Here is a 13,275-nt window from a genome sequence, read left to right on the forward strand (position 1 = left end):
TATACTAATAGGTCTTGACAAATACGAAAATCTCGAGTGTCTAATTATAAGACCTCGTTACATGAAAAGCAGAATTTTAGAAGCTAAGAAAATTTTTCGTGATAATCGATAATCCTGACGGGGATTGAGAAGGGATTGACGAAAAACTATAATTTCTAGAAATTTATAAACAAACAACTGGTAATAATTGTTCATTATATTATTAAAAACTATTAGAAAGTAACTATAGTATTATTAGAAACTCCGTATCAAAGTCTTACCCATAGTGCTTTTGAATAATAAATCGAGAATCGTCTTAAAAAAATGGTGAATATCGACCTCAGGCGAATTATCCTGTGAGGTTGTATAAAAATAAACAAAAAGGACTGAATAGAATCATCAATAACATACAATAAAACATGCATATATCACTATTATATTCTCATAACTGTGTAAATAACATCCCAAGCGGACCTTTTAAAATGTCCCTAATTTCGCAATAGAAGACTCTCTAAAAGCCGAAAAGGCTTAAAATTTACACTTCCCTTCGTCAAAGCCTATCGTTGGGACACCCAACCGGTATTATTTCCCATATAAAGTAAAGACTGATTTCAATACTATTCAATTTAAAAATTTATTGGCAAAATATAAACAAAGCATTCGACTTGTAAAATAAATCCCTAGGGGAGCGAGGACATATCTAGTTAGATCTCTATCCAATCTAATGCAGAATGTCTTTCTAATAGTAATTCGGCTTGGCAAGTTCTATTTAATTTTTTTATGTACTTTTTTATACATTGATGAAAAATTACACCATATCGACCGAAATAAAACTAAAAATCCTATGACTAAAACTGTAATGTTTTTTCAACCATCTTTCTACAATGTCAAGGTAAAAACTGATTTTAATAAAAAATACAAATGGTTGAAAATATATGCCTCTAATTAAATATAGTCCGACCAATTTTCACTACAAATAATTTTGCAATAATTCCTCCCTAAAGACAAAATTTCAACCGAAGACGGTTTTAAAAGTAAATGATAAGACTGAAAAAAAAAATTCTCGTTTGTTACTTACTGAAAATATCACAGAGCCAGTTCAAAATAATAAAATAAAAACACAGCCTATGTATCTATCTATCGAATCTCGAATTAATATATAATACGAACATACATATAAATTTAATAGACATTGTGTTTGATTTCAATATCACTTAATAAACCGAAATTCATTTATTTAAACATAATCAAAATATAACATTAAGAAACAAATAAACTCCTAAATACACAAAAGTTTGTAAAAAAAAAATAATCAGCCAAGGGATAATAAAATACTAATGTCCAATCCCACGAACTAAATTAAATTAAAAATAATCGGATAGTTTAAATCTTTTCTATTTACGCGTCGAATTTAACTAAAAACGTTATGCGGGACAGCGGTTTTATTTTTTCTAAATTGAATAGATGGTATTGAAAACTTGCAATAATGTTAACGAACTAGTTGAATAGTATTGTCATTTTATTTAAATTAAAAAATGTTTATATTATAAAATAAATTTTGTATTACATAATGTTTTTGCTTTGCAATTTGCTTTGAAACTTCTGAAACAGATATTCGATATATGAAATTTCTAGCTCTCTTGTATATGAAAATAAATACTATTTATTGTCTTTAGCGCTCACAAAATCTTTTACTTTTAATTTCATTTAACATAGAAGGTACTAATTAACCGCGAATTTGACCGTGTAGAATTCAATGTGAGGATATTTCAAGAACTTCTATACAATTCCTTAACCCCAAAATTAATTTAGCCTGTCCTTCGTGTTCAAGCTTGCTTCGTACCAAATGTCATCACAATCAATTCAATGGTTAAACCATGAAAGCGTAACATACAGGGAGACCTACTTTCGCATTTATAGTATTAGTACAGATAAAAGACAAGAAACAAACAGCTACGCATAGAACAGATCCACTCAAACGTATCCACGAAACAAGGGAGGATGATTTGTCTTTGCGAATCATTCGTGTAACAAACATTCCGTCTTATACAATGATTGTCCAGCATTTAATTCTAACGTTTCAAGATTTAACAAATCATTTATGTCGCAAAAAACTTAGTTTAATATTTTAATACTTCTCATACGTTTATTTGTATACAACCACTTTCATACAGATTACACTTTAAATGTTTCCTGAATAAGAAACCACTTCTGACAGGATTAAGCTTAATTTCAGTCTAGTTTAGCGGAGTCTGTCACAGCAGAATCGCTACTAATAACAGTCTCTCCTTGATCCGATCTCCCGGAGTTCCAACAAGCGATCCCGCAAATTTTATTGATTAAGCTAATTTTTATATAGTATGATAAAATCACAAAAAATGCGAAAAATGCCCGCTATTAATCATAATTGATATTCTAATTTAACTAAGTTTAATAATATAGTTTTTGCAAGCCCAAAATAACAACAAAAAAGTCAATAAACATGACTTTTTTGTTATTATTGAAAAACCATGGGATTATAATCACAAAAACTATTGTGCCATAAATATTCTATTATCAATTTAGTTGTTAGTGAGTTTGTTCCTCAACGCAAATAGTGAAATAAAAAAAATGTATTATATATTTTCTCCACTTCCCTAATGGTGTTCTCCGGACCGATTTCGCAGTAGCCATTCTCGAGGGATACTGCCGACGCCATACTACAATGCTTAAGTATGTGCGCCCAACACAAGTGCCCCCTTTATTTTCTCACTCGCAACTTCCCAGAGTACTGGCTACTATTGATTTTTTTTTCAGTCAGCAGATTACCCAACAACTTTTACTGGTCAAGGTTTTAGCCCAAAAGCTAGGCAATCGGTTCAACCAACATTGCACTAATTGAAGATTTTGTTACGCTGACATTTTTCCATCGTATATATTTTATTGAATGTGTGAGAGCTCTTTAAATTGTAAACAAACCTTTCTTCTATGTTTATGGAATACTTTGGTGAAATTCACAAATATATGCCGGTTATCGCCTCGGGAGTACCCAAGGATACGTTAGTTTTCGACCGATGTAAATAAGCCCGATAATTTATGTCACTAAAACACTCTCCGGGATTCGTGGTTACATTCCGAAAATCTTCCAAATAAAGCTTACGTATACAATACCCTAAATTTGAGAACAGGCGGTGTTTCTCATTTGTACACACAGCTCTATTTTTTTAAAGACATCAATTTTAATGTTGAGAAAATCAAATGTTGGTGTATTTTTTTTAAAGTATGGTATTCATATACAATATAATGTATAAGTCTACATTTCGAAGTCGTAGATTATATTCAAACATCTTCATTAACTTAAAATGTGTCCTTGAATTAATTCTAAATTCCTTATCCGGTCTGTACTTACTTGAGAATATTTTTTTTATAAGCTAGTTAGATGGACTGCCAACGGAGCCAAACTTGGGAACTAAGATATTTTAAAACATAACATGTAAATGTTGGCTAAGTAAGCCAGTCCTTCAAACCGAAACCCAACAATACTAAATTATTGTTTGGAGGTAAACCATATGATGAAGGGGTGCTACTTACCTAGACGGGATTAAACACAGCTCTATCGTCAAGTATTATGAAATATACGTATTTATTGATTAAAGCAAAATAAAAATAATAAAAGAAATCGACCATGATTATTTCAGCACTGAGCGTAAATAAACATTTACGAAGTGTCCAGTAGAATGTGGGCCGTTAAATCTTGTATTTGATGAGCTTAAGAGCAATTTGGTAAGACTGTTTGTATGTGAGATTAGATGCTTACCCTCGAGCTGCGATATCCCTTGTGATAAGGCCGATTTGAAACGTGCCACACGGACTCGACTGATATAGAAATGGTACATTACTACAAACGCATTACATATGGAATAAATAAAAATATTTACATAATTTTACTTACGTACCTTGCAAACAATTTACGAAACTAATAATATTTTCTTTTACATACATCGATTGTAATTTTAATGTCAATATTTTTATATAAAGTAAATAAAAATTATATAAAATATTGCTCATTTCTGACGGGACCAAAGTTCACGCAAGATCCAGAACGGACAATATTTTTCGCAAAACAATAAAAATGTATTTAAGCAAAAGATTAATATTATGTGTGTAATATATACATGATGGCAGGTAATGAAACACATTCCGCGCAAAAGATTAAAGAATACCATGTTTGCAGATAATTTATCCATATAAAATATTGTGTCATAAGTCATACTCTATCCGAAACTGGATAGTTTTAGAGATATTCAGAATTTAAGTATTTTTATTAAAAGTCTAGTTGACAAGTCGAAAAATATTCTTGTTTAAATTTTTTCTGATCATCAAGCCACCAGAGAAAGATCCAAAATTAAAATGAACTTGAAAACACCCCTAGTAAGTTATTCTACGAAAGTTGACGTTTTGGGGAAAAAAAGCAATTATTTGAATAAAATATATGTATGGAATCTCTCCCCATCTCCATCTCTCTCATCTCTGAGTCGAGATGGCGCAGTGGTTAGAACGCGTGCATCTTAACCGATGATTTCGGGTTCAAACCCAGGCAGGCACCACAGAATTTTCATGAGCTTAATTTGTATTTATAATTCATCTCGTACTCGGCGGTGAAGGAAAACATCGTGAGGAAACCTTACCACATGTGTATTCCGCCAACCCGCATTGGAGCAGCGTGGTGGAATATGCTCCAAAGCTTCTCCTCAAAGGGAGAGGAGGAATCTCTTTATTTCGTAACCAACTGTACACAAGGTGATAGAGATCAAATTCGTAATATACAAAACGAAAAAAAAAGGGAAAAAATCTCGAAAAATGTCACGGACTGAATATTGTGGAGATACAATTAATAATAATATATTCCTCATTAAAACGGAGGCACATCTCTCAACCTCAGATTCACCCGTCCCTTTTATAGTGCCATTTGGCCTTACTTGATATGATTATTTACGTTTTTGCGATGAGATTACCTTTTGACGGTAAAAAACATATACCAATTGGCTCTGACATTTAATATTTGAGAGTCATCTTTTATCTTTGACAAATAAGTTTAATTTAAACGTTTAAAAGATAAAAAAATAATAAGACGTGCGTCATCCCTCGATTTAATAACGTTATATTTTATTTCAATGATAAACAACACTTGCAAACTTTGCTTATATATAATTTTTGATATTTTGGCCAAACGTTAATATTTAACCATATTGACAATACCAAGATAAATAAAATTCCAGCCATGAACTCGGTAAAAGGCCGCGCAAATTCGAAAGAATGAATTGCTTTAGAACAACATAATTATATTTCCAATGGTTAAAAGAAATACATCAGCATTCACTCGAAAAACGGGAAATGAAACATTGGTCAATATTATATATTTTTCAGTAACTCTTTTTGCGAGGCCTTCAGAAATTAACTATTTATTATTATGGTTCTTATTTGAATTTCTTTTATTTTTTTTGTTAAAATATCTCTGTTGTACTCACATGAAAGCGGGCTTCAAAATTGTGATCTTTTAATTTATGTCTAAATGTTTTAAACCTTCATTTTTAAATATTACATTTAAATGGATTTTAAAATGACATAATTGCTTCAAGAATCTCATAACTGACTGACATAAATAAAGTTTTATTAATGGCATAAGTTATGACATTAATAATAGTTTTATTTATGTCAATTGTAACTAATGTTCGAACCCATCTGCTGCAGGTCCTACTTTACGAATGAAAGCTATTCTGAGATGCTCTATCGTCACAGCGATCACTTAACTTTAATGTTGCCAGGACAAGGTTTATCAAGTATTGATTGTGGATAAATAAGTGGAGGTACAAATTAAAAAATAATAAGTGATAAGCAAAATTAAACTCCTAAAGAGATTAGCCGCAAGTCCAAAATAAAAATTCGACCATATTAATTGTAATATGAACAGACATTTCAAATTTCATAGAGATGTATTTTCACTACATAGACATCGGAAATGGACGGGTATTACAAAATTCAACATACAACAAACTACTACAATCTCTCTTGGGAGTTGCGGGGGATTCAAAGACAAAAAATATACTTCCTGACAATAAATCTTTAGACTCAAAACTAAGCGAGTTCCTTATAACAAAGACATCAACTAAAAATAGAATCTCTGATAATAAAAGTTTGCTTTAAAATGACTGACTCTATATCACACTGCCTAAACCGGTTAATCTAACAAGTCGATCAAAGTTATGAAATAAAATGCTATGGTATGTCTTAAAAATAATATTATTTACAATATAGTTAAATATGTGGTTAAACACGGTTGCTGTAACTAAAAAAACAAATCTTATAAATCTTAATAACTTTGTGGGTTGGAATATTTCCGCACAATAAGGTCCAATTACGATGGTATATTTCAGCACGTGAAATAAGTGAAGTCAAACCCGAACAGTACAATAACGACAAGATTTGTTTTTAAAAAAATCATCTCATGTTTTACTCTCAGTAAAACTCGCAAATTATGTGTCAGGTGAAATTTTGCCAAATGTTGTGGAATGAACTCAAACATTAAGATTAGGATAAATCTTTGCTGCTATGGTAAATATCAAAAAAACATTAAATATTACGAAAACTAAAGGGTTTGATGAAGTGACAACAAAAATATTAAAAGACGGTTATTTAATGTAATTATATAAATATCTCATTCTCATTCTGACAGATCTCTACAACAGTCATTTGATTCCTTTTTAATTAAAAAGAAAAAATCTTAGCAACTTTAAAAAAAATTGTTAACAAGAAAAAAAAGTCTTTGTTAATTTGATTGATTGATCAAAAACACTTATGGCGTACTACGTATGACTCAAAATTGAAACACAGCTTATTATATTTTTTTAACACAGTAGAACAATTCTTCGCCCAAGGGAGTGAACCAGATTATGACGGCAAAGACAGAATAATCTCTTCCTCAGTTCTACCCGTTTTAAACTCTATGAATGTTTTCCTTAAACAACAAAATGCCACAATGGGATATTTCAACCTAATTTGTATGCTATTTTATATACTTTATGACGTTATTAATTTCAGAATATTTTCTTTGAACAATGAATTATGTTGCAATTTTTCCATTTAATATTGTGTCTCAAAAATGGCTGAATAAATATTGTATACTGAATGTATGATATATATTATATGCAACGCAATAAATCAATGTAAAATGTAAATGTCTTTACTAGCCTCTCTAATGTTAATATAAATGTAAAGCGTACGGACAAACGAGCCTCCCGATGTAAGTGGTCATCTTCACCCTTAGATACTGGTGCTGTAAGTAATATTAAATATTCCTTGGATAGCCAATATGCCGCCAATCTTTGAGCTAAGATGTTGTGTCCTTTATACCTGTAGTAACACTGGCTCACTCATCTTTGAAACCAGAACACAACAATACCAAGCATTATTGCTTGGCGGTAGATGTATGTTGAGTGGGTGGTACCGGCTCAGATAGGCTGGCACTGACAAAGCACTTTGCTTTTGGGATTCGTAAAAGTCTCCTCTTCTTTTGAAAAAGTCTAGAGTAGTCCAATGAGGATCAGTGCTCGAATTTGAATCGACTCGTGACAGGCAGTATTCTCACAGTATTCTTAGAGTATTCTCACATTATTCTTAGAGTATTCTCACAGTATTCTTAGAGTATTCTCACAGTATTATTGGAGTATTCTCACAGTATTCTCACGATATTTATGTTTACCGCCGATCATGACGAGTAATTATAAATGAAAGTAGTCGAACCCGTCAATCTTCGTTCAAGTTTCAAGACGTTCTAGCCACTACGTCATTTTGCCCGACTATCTATTATTAACTTTAATTTTTTGAATAAAATTATTAATTTTATATTCTTGAACATAAACATGCGAATTTTCGTGTATATTGTTTTAGACTAAAAAAAAAACATTGTAAAACCAGGTGGGTGTGAAATAGAATTGATACGATGCATATGTCCAATAGCCATACGGCGCGTTCGATCAGCCTGTGTGGTGTTCCTTAACATCGGGGGTTCCGCCGTCCGGCAGATGTTTTCATTCTCACCTGGCGCGTGCTGACCGGAGCGCACGCACGCCCGCGCCGAATGGTAAACCATTCGGCGCGGGCGTGCGTGCGCTCTGTTCTTATCAAATATATTAAATTATTATTAAAATCGTTTTACGTGTGATAAGATTCAGATATAGGTACGTACTTACTTACATTCAGTTTGAAAAATTAAAATCAATTACTATTTAAATAATTTAAATTGGATGTTAAGAAACAAAAAAAAAAATCAACAACTAAAAATTGAGAGCATTCCACAATGGTGGTTACCATCAGCTTTATTGACCTAATATTCTTTGATTTATTTTAGTTTAAATACTTATAAATGAACAGCTGAGCGTTTTTCAGTGTTCCACTCCTGTGCCTTGGAACGTAAAACTGTTGGTCATGCACCTGATGCATCGCTAGTGTTGGATTGTCGTCTCATCAGACTATGAAAGTCAGTCTTGCTATTATGCACACACTATAGTAGGTACTACTTTAATATCTCCTACATTTAATCGTAATTAGATTTTAGAAAATTCTAACCGAAATCGGCTTGACGGACATAATCATATATTAATCAATAATTTAATAGTAGAATTTTAAACGAAACACGGATCATATTCCTTATCATTACTTGAAGTCAACGCAGTGTGTTTTTTCTCTTTCATTTGTATTGCTTTCTATCTCTCTCCCTCTCTTTCTTTATATTGTCATATTCTTATGCATTTTCAGGATTTGTTATCCCTTACACAGTCAAAAAACATTAACACATTACACTCTGCACATTGTATGACATTCTACATATTCAAACGAAAGTCGAAATATACCAGTTAATAACAAAATAGTTGTAGTCATGTTTTAGTTGAAATCGAATAACTCATTCCTCAACGTAAAATATTGTACATTATATACACAGACGATAAACTGCGTATTTACTAGCCTCTAGAAATCCTTTCATCTCTCTGTAACGTTTAATCTTATTAAAATACAAAAGCTCGTATCAGGCAGCTTAATGATGTATTACTATGTAAATATTCAATAAAAATGCATTAAGTGCATTCATTGTTCTGGTTTTAAATAGCTTAATATCGATTTGCCGCTTGAGGGACTTTGCATAATGTCAACGGATGCAAAACGGTACGCGATGGAGACAGGGACTACGTGCGGTATATACTTTAGTGTAATATTTTGTATGATTTTTTTTTGTATAAACAATTTTTAAATGTTCTGTGTGTATTAGGTTATGTGTATATAGTAATATTGAATGCCATCGAACCTCCCCGGATCTTTTACGTCTGTATCAAATTCATTAAATATAAACAAGTATATTAATTTATTTACATACGATTATTAACGTTTAGTCCTGAAATATATACAAATATGAATTAAACATAGTTACTGTATATAAATCTTGACCGTCTGGTGGCTAGAATGCTAGCAGTATTTCCCCTATGAATCGCAATTCCGATCCTCTGGGCAAACAACAAACCAGCCCTCCTGTCACCAGTGGAGACAATAAGGCGAAGTGTTATACTTTTAGAGAAGCTTTTTGCACTACTACTCCAAGGGCCAAGTGTTTCGACAGCAAGTGGGATAAAAAAGTAATTTGACAAAAAAAAATATAAACATACTTAAAAATTATACATGTTAGACTGTGTATCATAATTATTGCTCAAAAATTTTGCAAAATTCCAATAAAAAGTAATGTACACGGATCACGCATTCTATTAAAAGTCAATAAAAAAATAATATTGTCTGTTCAATTTAAAGTTGGCAGCTTTTTGCTGTTATCATTATATTATTACTTATCCAATTAGTGTAATTTGATTCCCTCGGGATGTTTCCTTTCGCAGCCTGGTACGAGATGAATTGTAAACAAAAATTTTGCACTTGAACAACTTAATGGTGCTTGGTTTGATCACATTTAGTAACATCCAAACGAACAATATTCACAATAAAACTCATACAGTGATTTAAAAATATATGACAACATACTTTTTACTAATAAAACAATCGCCTCCGGGCTATTTCTAAGAATAAAACATAAAATGTTGATAAAAATATCATATTAGAATTTCTTTCGCTGGTTTTTTTCAGCGGTGCTATTAAGGTTATAGCATTGTTGCGGATTGATGTCAAATCAAATCAAATCAACAAAATATTAATCAGTATTATGGACCTATGCAGTAGCATAATTCTCCATAATACTGATTTATCGACTGCAACATTTATGAATCCGTAACAAATATTTGATAGCAACAGTTTCTACGCTACGACCGTAATAGTACCACTGGTCTGCCAGCCTGTCTGCCTCGTTGGTCTAGTGGCTGATGAGGCTACAACGAGCGAAGTCCTGGATTCAAATCTCAGTTCGGGTCGATAAACAGCTATTGATATTTTCCGTCGAATAATGCCGTTGGTCCTGCCACTGAATCGATCGTACCAATTTAACTCATCTCATTGGATTATAAGAGTAAGGGAATAGAGAGTTCACCTGTGTAGGCGCGCCATAAAAATATGTCCTGCGCAGTCGACTGGTCTCTGTTGAGAATAGATGGCTGAAATCGGTCAGGAGGTGACCATTTTCGAACGAATGGCACATTTTCATTTCATTTCTAAGCGTTAGTGCAATTAATAATATTTAAAAATAGAATGCACTAGTTTCCGCCCGCGGCTTAACCCACAATATTGTAGATACTATTTTACACAACTGAATGTATCCAAAATATAGTAATTAATACGTGAATCAAATAAACAAACTCAATTTTGCTTTTTTAATATTGGTTAAGATTTGAAATCGGTCGTTTAAAAATTTGTATAAACAAACATATGCTGTTTAACATACATTTAAACTTTAATAATGCTCTGTCCCTTGAAAGCAAACTGTCAACCGACCTAAATAACCCGAAGCTTTGGAAACAATGTGATTGCACGAAATGGTAACAGAATATTTTAATTCAGTATTTGAACAGAGCTACCCTTTAGCCCAAATTAGACTAAGACTTTGAATTTAATTACATCATTAAAAAATGGTTCATTTTTTTTTAAATTACTTGTTTATCATACTGAAAATAACACATTTTTGTTCTATATAATAACATAGCAACAAAAAAACTTAGTACATTTAATAAGAATCAATTAAGATTTGGTTATAATTTTTTTGTTATTTGTTAACTTTCTGTTCGAAGAGAAACCCACAGCATCGCGTCTAAGGCTCACAATCACTTGAATAATTCAGACGCTTAAGAGCAACTGAGATGATTTTATGACATTTCTATCCGAAATGATAGATCCGCTCGTCGAGTATAAATTTTAAAGATATTACAAGTTGTTCGACAACAGCCTGTAAATGACCTACCGCTGAGCAAAGCCCCTCTCCTCTTTCGATAAGGGTTTGGAGCGTGTCAAACCACGCTGCTCCGATGGGGTTTGGTGGATACACGTGGAAGATTTTGATACAATACGTGCAAGATTCCTGACAATGTTTTCCTTTGCCCCAATCACGAGATGACACACACAAATTAAACACATGAACATTTGATGCTGATCCGGATACCGGATAAAAACGGCTTCCGTTAAATTAAAATGTTCTAACACTTTCCATTTAGTAAATATTATAATATTAAAAATACATACATATTAATAACAATGTTTTACATACATATTCACTAGAAACAAAGTTACACCAGCGGTTTATCTACAGTTGTTTATAATAAGTGGTAGGCAAAAAATACGAACGATGTTTCGAGACTTGTTTAAGCTTATTCTCGATGAACACAAGCAACGTTGCAATCTAAAATGCCAAATTAGACTTCATTGTTGCTCTGCATTAGGTATTCATGAGGCATAACTTGCTATTACATTTTGTAGAGGTACCGCTGATTAAGTTTTGATCGCTATATTAATGGTTTTATCATAAATGAAGAGCTCGGTTTTGACATAATGCTTTTTGTGAAAATAATTTTATGTTTTTATAAAGATAGATATATCGTTTGTTTTATAGAACATGTAGAAAATCTCTAAATTTTTCATCTCGTTGTCTGCAATGAAGAGAAAGAAACGTAAAGAACACGTCTCGAAAGACATTTTAATATTTTCTTTCTAAGAAATGTATATCCCTTGTGTTGCTACTACATAGAGAAAAACTATAAATTTATTTTACAAAATATAAATATTTATTAAAATAACGTTATTTTATAGACATTACTTTTTATAATTTGAACAAACCTTTGAAATATTGACATATTATGTTTTATTTATTATATATAGAATATTTTGTTTTATTCGATTATAGAGACAACCACTCCTTCTGAAAAATACAATATATGTTTTGTCGAAACGATGCTTCGTAGCTCTACTCTTAGAGGTACTGTAGTTGAACTAATTTATCTAATTTAATTGAACAACCAACACCAACAGAATTACTTATATTGCAATGCAAGAGATATTAAACACTCCGTAAACGCGCCGTCAACAAAGGGATCTAAGATATTATGTACATACCTCGTGTAATTACACTAGCTCACTCACTCTTCAAACAGGTGCAATGCAAATTTAAACGATAGAATATATAATAATCACCGTCTCGATTTACTATTATATTTAATAAATATCTAATAATAATAAACTAGAATTATCTATAGTAACAATAGCGTAACTTCATAGGAACTAAACTATTAAAAATATCTTATTGATAAACTAAATATGGAGATTGCTGTAGTTACATCTGTTCTGATAAGACTAACACATGCCGGTAACAAAAAAGCACATCACTCAGGAGCAGTTTGTGGCGATAAATTGGTAATGACGTAGTTGCTTGCTCGAATTCGATGTTTAATTTCATTCTCGCGTCGGACGCCAAGTAGTACGCGCGCGTTTCGTGTTGCGTGCTACGTTATACGCGAGCACGTTAGCATACCGTCGAAGTTTTCAGAAAGTTTCGTGCGCTTGAATATTGGATGCAATTTGTGCTATTAATGTTGTGCTTTGTGAATATATACGTGCCATTTACGTAGATTTGTAACAGTTCTACAATAGGACATTTTCATTGGAGTATTACGATTATAGCAATATGAGTAAGTTTATTTCGTATTATTATTTTAATTATTCAAAAAGAATGATATATTTAGGAATTATATTCTCTCTAAATATTTATTAATTTGATTCAGTTATTAAACATATTTACTTTAAATATAAAATGCTAATTATTAACTAATAATAATAATACAATAATAC

General features: G+C 31.8%; 1 protein-coding gene across 1 annotated transcript in view; it reads left to right on the plus strand.

The window, feature by feature from the left end:
* The first annotated feature begins 12,913 nt into the window (after nt 1-12,913).
* The window catches only part of LOC125066440, a 73,245-nt gene continuing 72,883 nt past the window's right edge, over nt 12,914-13,275 (plus strand). Inside the window, exon 1 of the mRNA XM_047674510.1 lies at nt 12,914-13,115. The gene's annotated coding sequence lies outside the window, so the exon portion shown is untranslated. The remainder of the gene's footprint in view (nt 13,116-13,275) is intronic.

This window comes from Vanessa atalanta, chromosome 9 (genome assembly GCF_905147765.1).
Source record: "Vanessa atalanta chromosome 9, ilVanAtal1.2, whole genome shotgun sequence".
NCBI classification, from domain to species: domain Eukaryota; kingdom Metazoa; phylum Arthropoda; class Insecta; order Lepidoptera; family Nymphalidae; genus Vanessa; species Vanessa atalanta.